This window comes from Equus quagga, chromosome 10 (genome assembly GCF_021613505.1).
Source record: "Equus quagga isolate Etosha38 chromosome 10, UCLA_HA_Equagga_1.0, whole genome shotgun sequence".
Lineage (NCBI taxonomy): Eukaryota > Metazoa > Chordata > Mammalia > Perissodactyla > Equidae > Equus > Equus quagga.
Window position 1 is genome coordinate 112,534,139 of NC_060276.1, and position 9,291 is coordinate 112,543,429.

A 9,291-nucleotide genomic window follows, 5' to 3' on the forward strand; every position below is an offset into this window, starting at 1 on the left:
CTGTTTTGTTCTGTCTTTCCCGGGGCCCCCTGGGCTCTTTCTCCCTGGTACCTTACCCCTCTTCTCTCTTTCCTCCCTCTCCTGATGTGGCTTCTTCCCTGTGGCAGAGATTCCACCAGGCCCCAACTGATTTGTCAGCCTCAATCCATACCTGACTTTTCCCAGAAGACACCACACTCCTACCATCCCATCCCCAATCTATCCATAGAGATCTCATTTCCTCCCACATCCATTTTCTAGACAGGCGAGGAAGCAACTTGTCTAAAATAACCCCACCTCAATATATGCACACCTTCTGGCCCTCACCCTGCTTTCTTTCTTCATATAACTTACCACGATGTACAATTATATTATTTGTTTATTGTCTATGCTCTACTCAACAGAGTTAATTTTGGGAGGTCAAAAACTGTCTTGTTCACCACTGTATATCCAGTAAATAGAATACCACTGTCCAATAGAAATATATAAATATGTAATACATGTGACATAGATTATTTTAAATATCCTAATAGCCATGTTAATAAAGTAAAAAGATAACGGTGAAATTAATTTTAATATCTTATTTAATCTAAACAGTCCTTCCCTGTTATCACTAGTAAAAAATGAGATATTTTACATTCTTTTTCTCATACTGCTTCTTCAAAATCCACTCTACAATCTACCCTTACAGCACATCTCAGTTCAGACTACCACATTTCAAGCTCCCCACGGCCACATGTGGCTAGTGGCTGCAATGGACAGTGCAGATACAGAAGAATAATTGAAACATAGTAGGCATCCAGTGCATCTTTGTTAAAGTTAATATCCTTCTATACTATTTGAGTCTTCTATAGCATAGGAACAGCATGGTAATAATGTCCACACCATTGATATAGCCATCTCTTATTAAGCATTTGCTTCCAGTTTTCACTTTTTAAAATAATTCTGCAATGAACATTCAGTTTATGTGTTTTTCCTTGGAATAAATTCCCAGAAGTGAAAATTCTAAGAGAAAAGTATGCCCCCTTTTAGGGCTCTTGCCACATTTTGCCAAATTACCCCAGAAAAGCCACGCCACTTAGACTTCAAGTGGTTTATGCTTCGTTATTAATGAAACTTCTTCAACGCTAACAGGGCAGGTATTGCTGATAATGACTGTGATAACTCTCACGTTAATAGGTACCATTTTTGTCTGCTATAATGCCCCAGGCACTGTGCACTAGCTATTATTCACACCTTATGGGCAAGAACCCGGGGCTCAGGGAGCGCGAGAATCACACTCAAACTCAGATCTGAGCGAGTCTATTTCCAAGGCCTGGGTCTTCCCCCCTGGAGGACCACCCTCCGTTTTAGTTTTTAAAAAAAGGAGGGGCTGCCCCGGTGGCGTAGTGGTTAAGTTCTCCTGCTCCCCTTTGGTGACCTGGGGTTCGCGGGTTCCAATCCTGAGTACAGACCTACGAACTGCTCATCAAGCTGTGCTGTGCTGGTAGCCACATAGAAGTCTAACTAGGACCTAAAACTAGGATATACAACTGTGTACTGGGGCTTGGGGAGAAAAAAAAGAGAGAGGAAGATCGGCAACAGATGTTTTAGCTCGGGGCCAATCTTTCTCACAAAAAAAAATAATAAAAACCTTTAAAAAAAAAAAAAATACCAAAGGAAAGACAGTGAGATGAGGATGAGAGAGTTGGCAGAAGGGCGAAAATCAAAGACCAAGGAACTGTTGCGGAGACGGGCGGCGAAGAAACGACCCTCGTCTTCCCGCCACACTACACCCTTCGGAGCGCAAGTCACCGCCCGACCCGGGCGGAAACCCGGGTCCCAGCACGGCACCCCAAACCAGGCGACGAACCCCATCTCCCAGCCCGCCACCCGCCAAGCTCCGCCCCGAGAGGCGGGCGCTCATCCCGCGCCAGTCTCCCAGTGTGACGCAGAGCGCTGCGCGGACGTGACGTCAGCCGCGGCGCGGGCGGAACTTCCGGCGCGCCGTGGCCACGTGCCCGTACCAGAAGTCCGCTTCTAGTCGCCCCGGCAACAGGTCCTCCCACTCACGCCCTCTCAGTCTCCTCCCCGAAAGTAGGCCCCTGCTCGCCCACCGCCCAGGATCCGCAAGCTGCGCGCCCACGAGGTGATTCAGGGGACAACTGGATTTTATTTGGGGACTAAGGGAGGAGCCTCATGGCCCCGGGGCCTGGCTTTTTCTGAGGCCAGGAGAACCGAGGGCTTGGCTGTCACATTGTCGTCATAATTATCACCATCCCGCGGCAAAAGGTGCGGCCAGAGGCCCATGAGGTTCCTGAATGATAGCTGGTTTACTGTGAGAGGGGACTGGTTCCAGAGGCTCTCGGCTCTGCAGTGCTTCACAATCAGTGGATGACTTTTAAGAATTATGATGCCAGGGCGCCCATTTCCGGACCAATTAAATTCAAATCTCTAGAAGTGGGGCCCAGGCATCGGCATTTTTATCAAAGCTCCGCATGTGATTATGATGTGCCGAGTAGCACTGTGGTGAGCTAGGTCTGGAAGGTGCTTTCGGATTTCGCCCATCCAGCCTGGTCCCAACGGAAGATCCCCCAGGGCAGCCTCATCCGTGGAGGGATGTCTAGGATACTGGCCCATCTACTCAAAAATTGGGGTTTTCTTTCTTTTCCCTCGCACCATGACCTCTGTGGGAGGTCAGAGGTTTTAGTGGAAGTTATCTGGAGAATATTTGGTACTTGTGGTCTTTTATGCGCATTACCTGTGGAGGTGGAGAATGTCTTTGCCCACTTTTCTTCCTCAGTAAATAAGTGGCCAGTGAAGTACCTTCTAGCTCTGAAATCCTGAGAATCCTTTAGTACAGATCAGATGGTTCTGAACAATTTTATTTTTTTCAGGAATGATTTTTAAAATTTTTTCACAGGCTAGGTTCTGTATTCAGCTGTTTTGCACGTAAGTCAGAACAACATTACTTGAAAGTCTAAAGATTAGTAACACTTCTGGGGTTGTTTACTCTCAGGGCTCTGATGAATTGTGGGTTGGGGATAACCTTTAAAAATACAATTTATACTAATATAGTTTATCAGAGAAACAGTCCCCTTGGGATAGCAAAGCAAACAGAAGCTATATTTTAAAAGTTTGTTAGTAAGTTTGGATAGGCGTAAGTGAAGGCAGGTTCACAGTAAGGGATACAAATCCTGTGTTCATTGCTAGCCGGGGAAGAGATACAAACGAAAGCTCTAGAGAGAAATTTCCATTCTGAAATTGTTTTACAGATGGTGAAGAATGATTTTGTTTTTTAGGATCCAACAGTTAAAGAATAGGGTGAAATAAGGATGGGGGAGAAATTGAACAATTCAGGCTGGAGTGGAGGTTGGAGAGACTAAAAATTCGGTGCAGAACTCTTGGAATTCCTTCTCTACAGTAGGAAATCCAGCCAGAGAACAGTTGGACAAGTGAAAAAAAGAGCGTAACTGTAGTTGACCAAAGGTCAGATGAATTGAAAGTATCCTTGAGAAGATGAATGTATTTAAACATCTGTTTCCTAAAAAGATTTGGAGTTTACAGTCAGAATTATTGGGGTAACTAGCTACTCCATGATTTTAGGGAGGGTAGAGGTAGGAGGAGAGAATGTTATCTGGATACAACAGACAATGTCAGCAGCATCCAATGGCAGGAAATATTAGCCATGATTTTTATGCTGGAAGGAAAATAGAAAATTTAAAAGAAGTAGATTGCAGAATCCATGCGGACAAGTAACTGATTAACTGCCCAAATAAGCGGGACATAGTGAATGCCAGATAAATTGAAAAAAAAGGAGCGATTAACATGGGATTACCATGTATGTGTCTATAGAAGTAAAATTTGCAATAAGGCACCTGAAATCTACTGGTGGTCTTAACTACTTTAAACTAGTCATGGTTTTTGCTAACATGCTCATAACTTGCATTGCCAGCCTGTTCAACCCTCATTCCTTTGTGATCATGCCAGGTTTTGCTGTGTGAGGGATGTGCTTGCAGTGAAACCAACTTACCTGTTTCCTCTTTTGAGCTGTGTTATTATTATGTCCTTCTCAGTTATCCCAGTTTTCAGCTATTCCATTGCATGTTGTGTTCATGAGTCAGAGGGTAACTTTGTTTTTGAGTGGCCTCGTATTTCACTTCTGCTTCTGACTTTAGTCACATAGGGATTTGCTGACCTCGCGAAGAAATCCGTTCACAATTCCATCACCCTTGCTGACGAATTAAACGATGCCATTCTGTGGGTGGAATGTCGTTTGTATAAAAGAACGGTCAGCTACATCCTTTCAGTCTTTCTCCTTCCACATACTGTGCCTTTTTTGTGACATTACCTCTTGCAACATCCAGAAGACAATACATTGGGGTTTGGGCTTGAGGGAATGAAAAGGAAATGAAACTGTTTTTTGGCTCCCTCGCCCATCCGTTTTAAGGGTGGCAGTTAGAGTCGGAGAGTTGCAGGCTTTTTGAACACAGTAGCGTGTGCACCTGTAGAAGGCCTGTGTCTGGCCGAAAGATGGAGCTTGGACTCCTGAGGGTGGAAGGCGATTCAGACTTGAGCCATCTTTGTTTCCAGATCACTAAGCAGGGACCATGCAAAGCCACAGGAGGGAGCCCATGAGGGCATCAAGGCAGATGAACTTGCCATCAAGCAGCCGGGGGAGGAGGCAGGAAGCCATGCTCTCAAAAAACATTGTATTATTTATCTTCGTTGAGGAAGTTCCTACGGGTGTATGCATGATTGGAAGTCAGCTTCTCTGATAGGGTTATTACTGCATATACAGAAATTCCTTAGAACTGCTTATGACTCAATTTATGTAATTCACATTTCTCACCATACATGCATTTATTTTGAGCCATCTCTAGCAGACCCCGTTCCTTCTCCCTGGAAACGGTGTGTACTGAAGGCCTGGTTAGATCCCCCAAACTATCTGATTGGCTCAGAGAGCCACACGGGTGGGAGCCTTGTGGGAAGGGTTTGACTTTGGGGGCTTTAGCCCACGTAACTTATTTAATGATTGACTTTTAATGTGTTTCTGTGCAAAACTCAAAGCAGGTGAGTTTCCATGTATTTAATTTTCAGAATTCTAGTGGAAAAGGAGAATAGGAAAATCCAGTTACTGAATATACATTATCATTTTGAGGGGAATTTGTGTTTTTATTTTATTTATCTGGTTGCTGTGACACATCCTAGATCCTATAAGACCATAAATATGCAGTAAAAAGAATATATGCGATGTCACTACCTTTCAGCAAAGCCACATTACTTATTTGTGGAACTTTTTAGTAATTTGATGGAAATAGTCACATTTTGTCTGTTGAAAACTACAAAGCTCTTGTCTGTTATTCTTCAGTATATTTATGCATTTAAAAATATGTCTCCCAGGATAAGCAGATTCATTGAAGAATGAGTGCATTTTTTAAGAAAGGCTATACCGGAAAATATATGGTTGAAGACTCAGAGACACTGTCTTGCTTGTGGGCCTCGGCAGTGTTTCATGAATGACCTCAATGCTGGTTTTTTCCTTCCTTCTCTGGTGGTTGAGGACAGACAATGAATGCTGTCTCTGTACTCGCCTGGGCTCAGCTGGGTAGTGACTGTGATGCCATTGTGCTCACTGGGAGGGCTGCCCGCTTGGTAGTGCTGTGGATCCTGGCCTGCGCTGACATTGCCCATCTCTTTTCTTTCAGCTCCACCATCCCATTAGAAGAAAAGTTGCTGTTCAGTCCACAAAGACGTGTGCCATAAAAGAGTAGGAGACACTCCCAGGGAGGTGAGGAATGAAAGATAAAGACCATTGAAAGGGCATCGAAATCTGCTGCGGCTGGAAGCTTTCTTTTCTTTGAGATGGTGGTGGTGTCTGGAAGTGTTGCTATAATGTCTGGAATTATTTTCATGTGGGCTTTTCAGGCACCCAGGCAGTTTTATTAGGTCCTTAAGCACTCTCTGGAAAGAATAACCAGCTTTAAAAAGTTAACAGGACCCATTTTTAGAGGAGGTTCTCACCTTCCCTTGGGAGCTGACTGATGCCATCAGCAGGGAAGGGTACGTGTTCCTTCTTCCAGGGAACAGACACTCGGCACTCTCCCCTTCTTCCCATCCTTGTGGGGTTACTGTCTAGCACCTGGCAGCTAGCAGGGTCTCTGTCAGAAATCAGGACGCTATATGTGCCTTCTAAGCCCTGTTGATTGATACTGTTTTATAGGAGTTTTTTTTTTTAATTTAGTCTTTAAATGTCTATGTAGATCTTTAAGAAATGGCCCGATTTCCTTATTAGTCATGGAGAAGATTCTTCGGTCCCAAATATTAGGAACTGGTCACCAAGATTACTATTGGTCATAATCACTGTTGTCTTGCTTCCACTAGCCTCATTCTGAGCCCAGTAATTTATGAGACTTGAGAATCACGAAGTTCCTCTGCTGATGTCCAAGTGGAAAGTGAGAAACGATTAGGGTGCTCAAGATATGGAGGGCAGAGTTTATACAGCTTAAGAATGTGTTAACATAAAACAGGGGTGGGCAAATGATGGCCCATAGCTTGTTTTTTGTACTGCCTAGGAGCTAAGAATGATGTTTACATTTTTAAAGGGTTGGTTTTTAACTTAAAAAAAGAAGAAAAATATGAAAAATTTGTGACAGAGACTGTTATGTGGCCCACAAGACATAATATTTACCATTTGGCCCTTTACAGAAAAAAATTGCTGGCGTAAAATACCAAGAGTGATACTGGATATAGTGAACTAGTAATAATTAGAAGGCTCTGTGCAAGCTACTCTTCCTTTAGATGTGTTTTTCTGTACCTTATTTGATTTCTGAGAGATTAATTAGTCATTCATTCTCAGGAACGATTTTTAATTGAATATCTGTAGGATTTTAAGAATCTTAAAAATACTTAAAATGTAGAAGAATATGATACATAGGTTTTGGAATTTGGGGAGGGAAATAAAGAAAGGCAAGGGTGAAATGAGCATATTCAACATACAGCCCCAGGACTCTCAACTTGCTGGAGGATGGCAGCAGATTTGATTGTAAGTGTCCCAGTGGCCAAAACAATGAGGAAAGCATAATCAGAATAAAATCGATGACAAAGTTGCATGTATGCCATCATTAATATAAATTCATCTTTCCTTTATAGCCTGGGTCTTAAAAGAGTCTAGCACCTTAGCTGATTAGTTGCTGTCCTTTATAGAGACTCGGCACTTCTGGTCCAAACGCTGGAATTGGCTTTTTTCAGTCGTCTCAGCTCGTTGTGCTGGCTGCTTTCTTGCAGACGTGCTCAGAGTGTGCCTTGCATGATCTCTGAGGCATGTAACATGGCAGCTCTTCTATCAAATTATTTGTTGAATCAAAGGCATAAATAAGTAAACTTCTCAAATTAGCACTCCTTCCCCCTTTTTAATCACAGCCATTGGCATTTGAGCAGCCTGGCGAGCATGATGGATTACACTCGCAGCCCTTAAACAGTTGTGTCCTTTATCGCGCATGCCTACACGTCCAGCTCTGCAGCGTGGAACTACTTATAAGCCATCTTGTGCATTTTCAGGCTGTTGGTACTACTACTTTTAAAGCCAGGCTGGATTTTCCCAATTATAAATAAAACCAGAATTTTCCAAGGTCTACAGTAGTATTCAGTCACAATGTTTGTTAAATACTTGAGGCTGTCAGATTTCCCAACTCGGAATAATCAATAGTTACATTGATCTGGTTCTAAGTACATTTTATAAGGCATAGACGTCTGGATTCAAAACTTTGAATTTCCACAAGAGATGCCGACGTCTGCTAGACTTCTCTAATTTAATTCCTATGCTACTTGTTAATCTCTAAAACAAATTTGATTAAGACACACATGGAGTTCACTTTAATGTCATTATGTGCTGCTGGCTCTCAGAAAGCTATTCAGTTTTCAGTGATAGAAACATAAAACGTGGCTGGAGTGAGTTAGCCCCTTACAGGCTTCATCTGACCGTTTAGCACTCAAGTGTGTACTGATTTCCACCGTGATTTCATTTGTGTGAGTTTTACTCCTCTGGGTGTTGAGCCCCTTAATGGTGTTGGCTGTTTTATATTTCTTAGTAGCGTGTAAAGCACATAGCAGTTAGCCAGGTTTTCAGATAATTGTTCATGTTTTAAAACTTTAAATTACAATTTTAAAGTAATGTGAATTTAATCTAGACATATTTTCACTGCATTTGTTAGTTTTTCCAGTTTACATTCACTGCGTATGTGTATATTCCTGAATTTAGGACAGAGAACAGGAAGTGTGGACTATGTATAAGATAAATTTACAGGAGATCATGGCAACCCTCTTGGAAATACCCCATTCGAAAGCTTATTATTCTTAAAAAGAAAGTGAATGGTTCTCTTTAGGCTAAATCTTAAAAGATATGGTCAATTTAACATCTCAGTTTTCCACATTAACCATAGCAAAACATCTGATAGAGATTACAAAATAAGTCAAGTCTATTTCTTAAGGCTTGGAGATTTTTTGATTCTACTCTATAATTAGGCGAAGTAGGAAAAAATAGAACTTCTTCAGCATCTGATTTCCAAAGTTTCAAAACCCTGGGAGCTGTTTGCTCAGCAGCACGTTTTTAGTGGTTTCATCTCACAGATGCTTAAATTCTCCTGCATTTTAGGATATTACTTTCGTTTAACTTTTTTAAAGCACATTCTGGTGTAGGCTGGCATTTTAGTAGCTCTGAACTCCTGAATTGGAGGGGAAAAAATTAAAAGTCTCTTTTAAATAGGTTGTAGAAGGTGCAGCTGCAGATAAACTTTACCTTAGATATTTCCTGCCATATCAGTAACTCACAGACAGGTAGGTGGAGGGGGAGGAGTAAATCCTGGCAGGGCGAGGCTGCTGGGCAAAGGCAGGCTACACGGTCGCTTGGTGGAGAGTCTCCAGGGAATAGTTTCTCCTCCTGCAAAGACATGGAGTGGTTAGGCAGGGAGAGTGTGGTGCCACATGCTGGCTGAGAGATGCTAACGGCGATCAAAACCAAAACGAGGCCTATTTGGGGGGCTTAAAGCCCAGGGGACAACCCAGGCTGGAGAGATGTCTTGTTTAGAGAGGCTGCTCCAAGTCCCAGACCTGAGGCAAGACCCACCAATGGTTTCCAGTGAGTTGGCGAGATGTATTCTGTTCTGTTCAAGCCTCGGGGACAGCCAGGGTTAATTTAAATGGGCATTGGCATGAGTTAAGAATTAGTAAATAAAGTCATGGTTGTACATTTTTAGTTGGTGTTCTGTATATTTTTTATATATATATTCTGATTCTGTGTTCTTTTCATAGACTTTACTTTCAATAGGGAAACAA

At 42.6% G+C, this 9,291-nt stretch overlaps 1 protein-coding gene across 4 annotated transcripts in view; it reads left to right on the top strand.

Annotated features, from left to right (window-relative positions):
- Nucleotides 1–1,957: 1,957 nt before the first annotated feature.
- GEMIN8 (gem nuclear organelle associated protein 8) overlaps nt 1,958–9,291 on the top strand; it is a 19,656-nt gene continuing 12,322 nt past the window's right edge. For all 4 annotated transcript variants that reach the window (XM_046674146.1, XM_046674147.1, XM_046674145.1 and 1 more), the window contains exons 1-2: nt 1,958–2,107; nt 5,667–5,749. The gene's annotated coding sequence lies outside the window, so the exon portion shown is untranslated. The remainder of the gene's footprint in view (nt 2,108–5,666; nt 5,750–9,291) is intronic.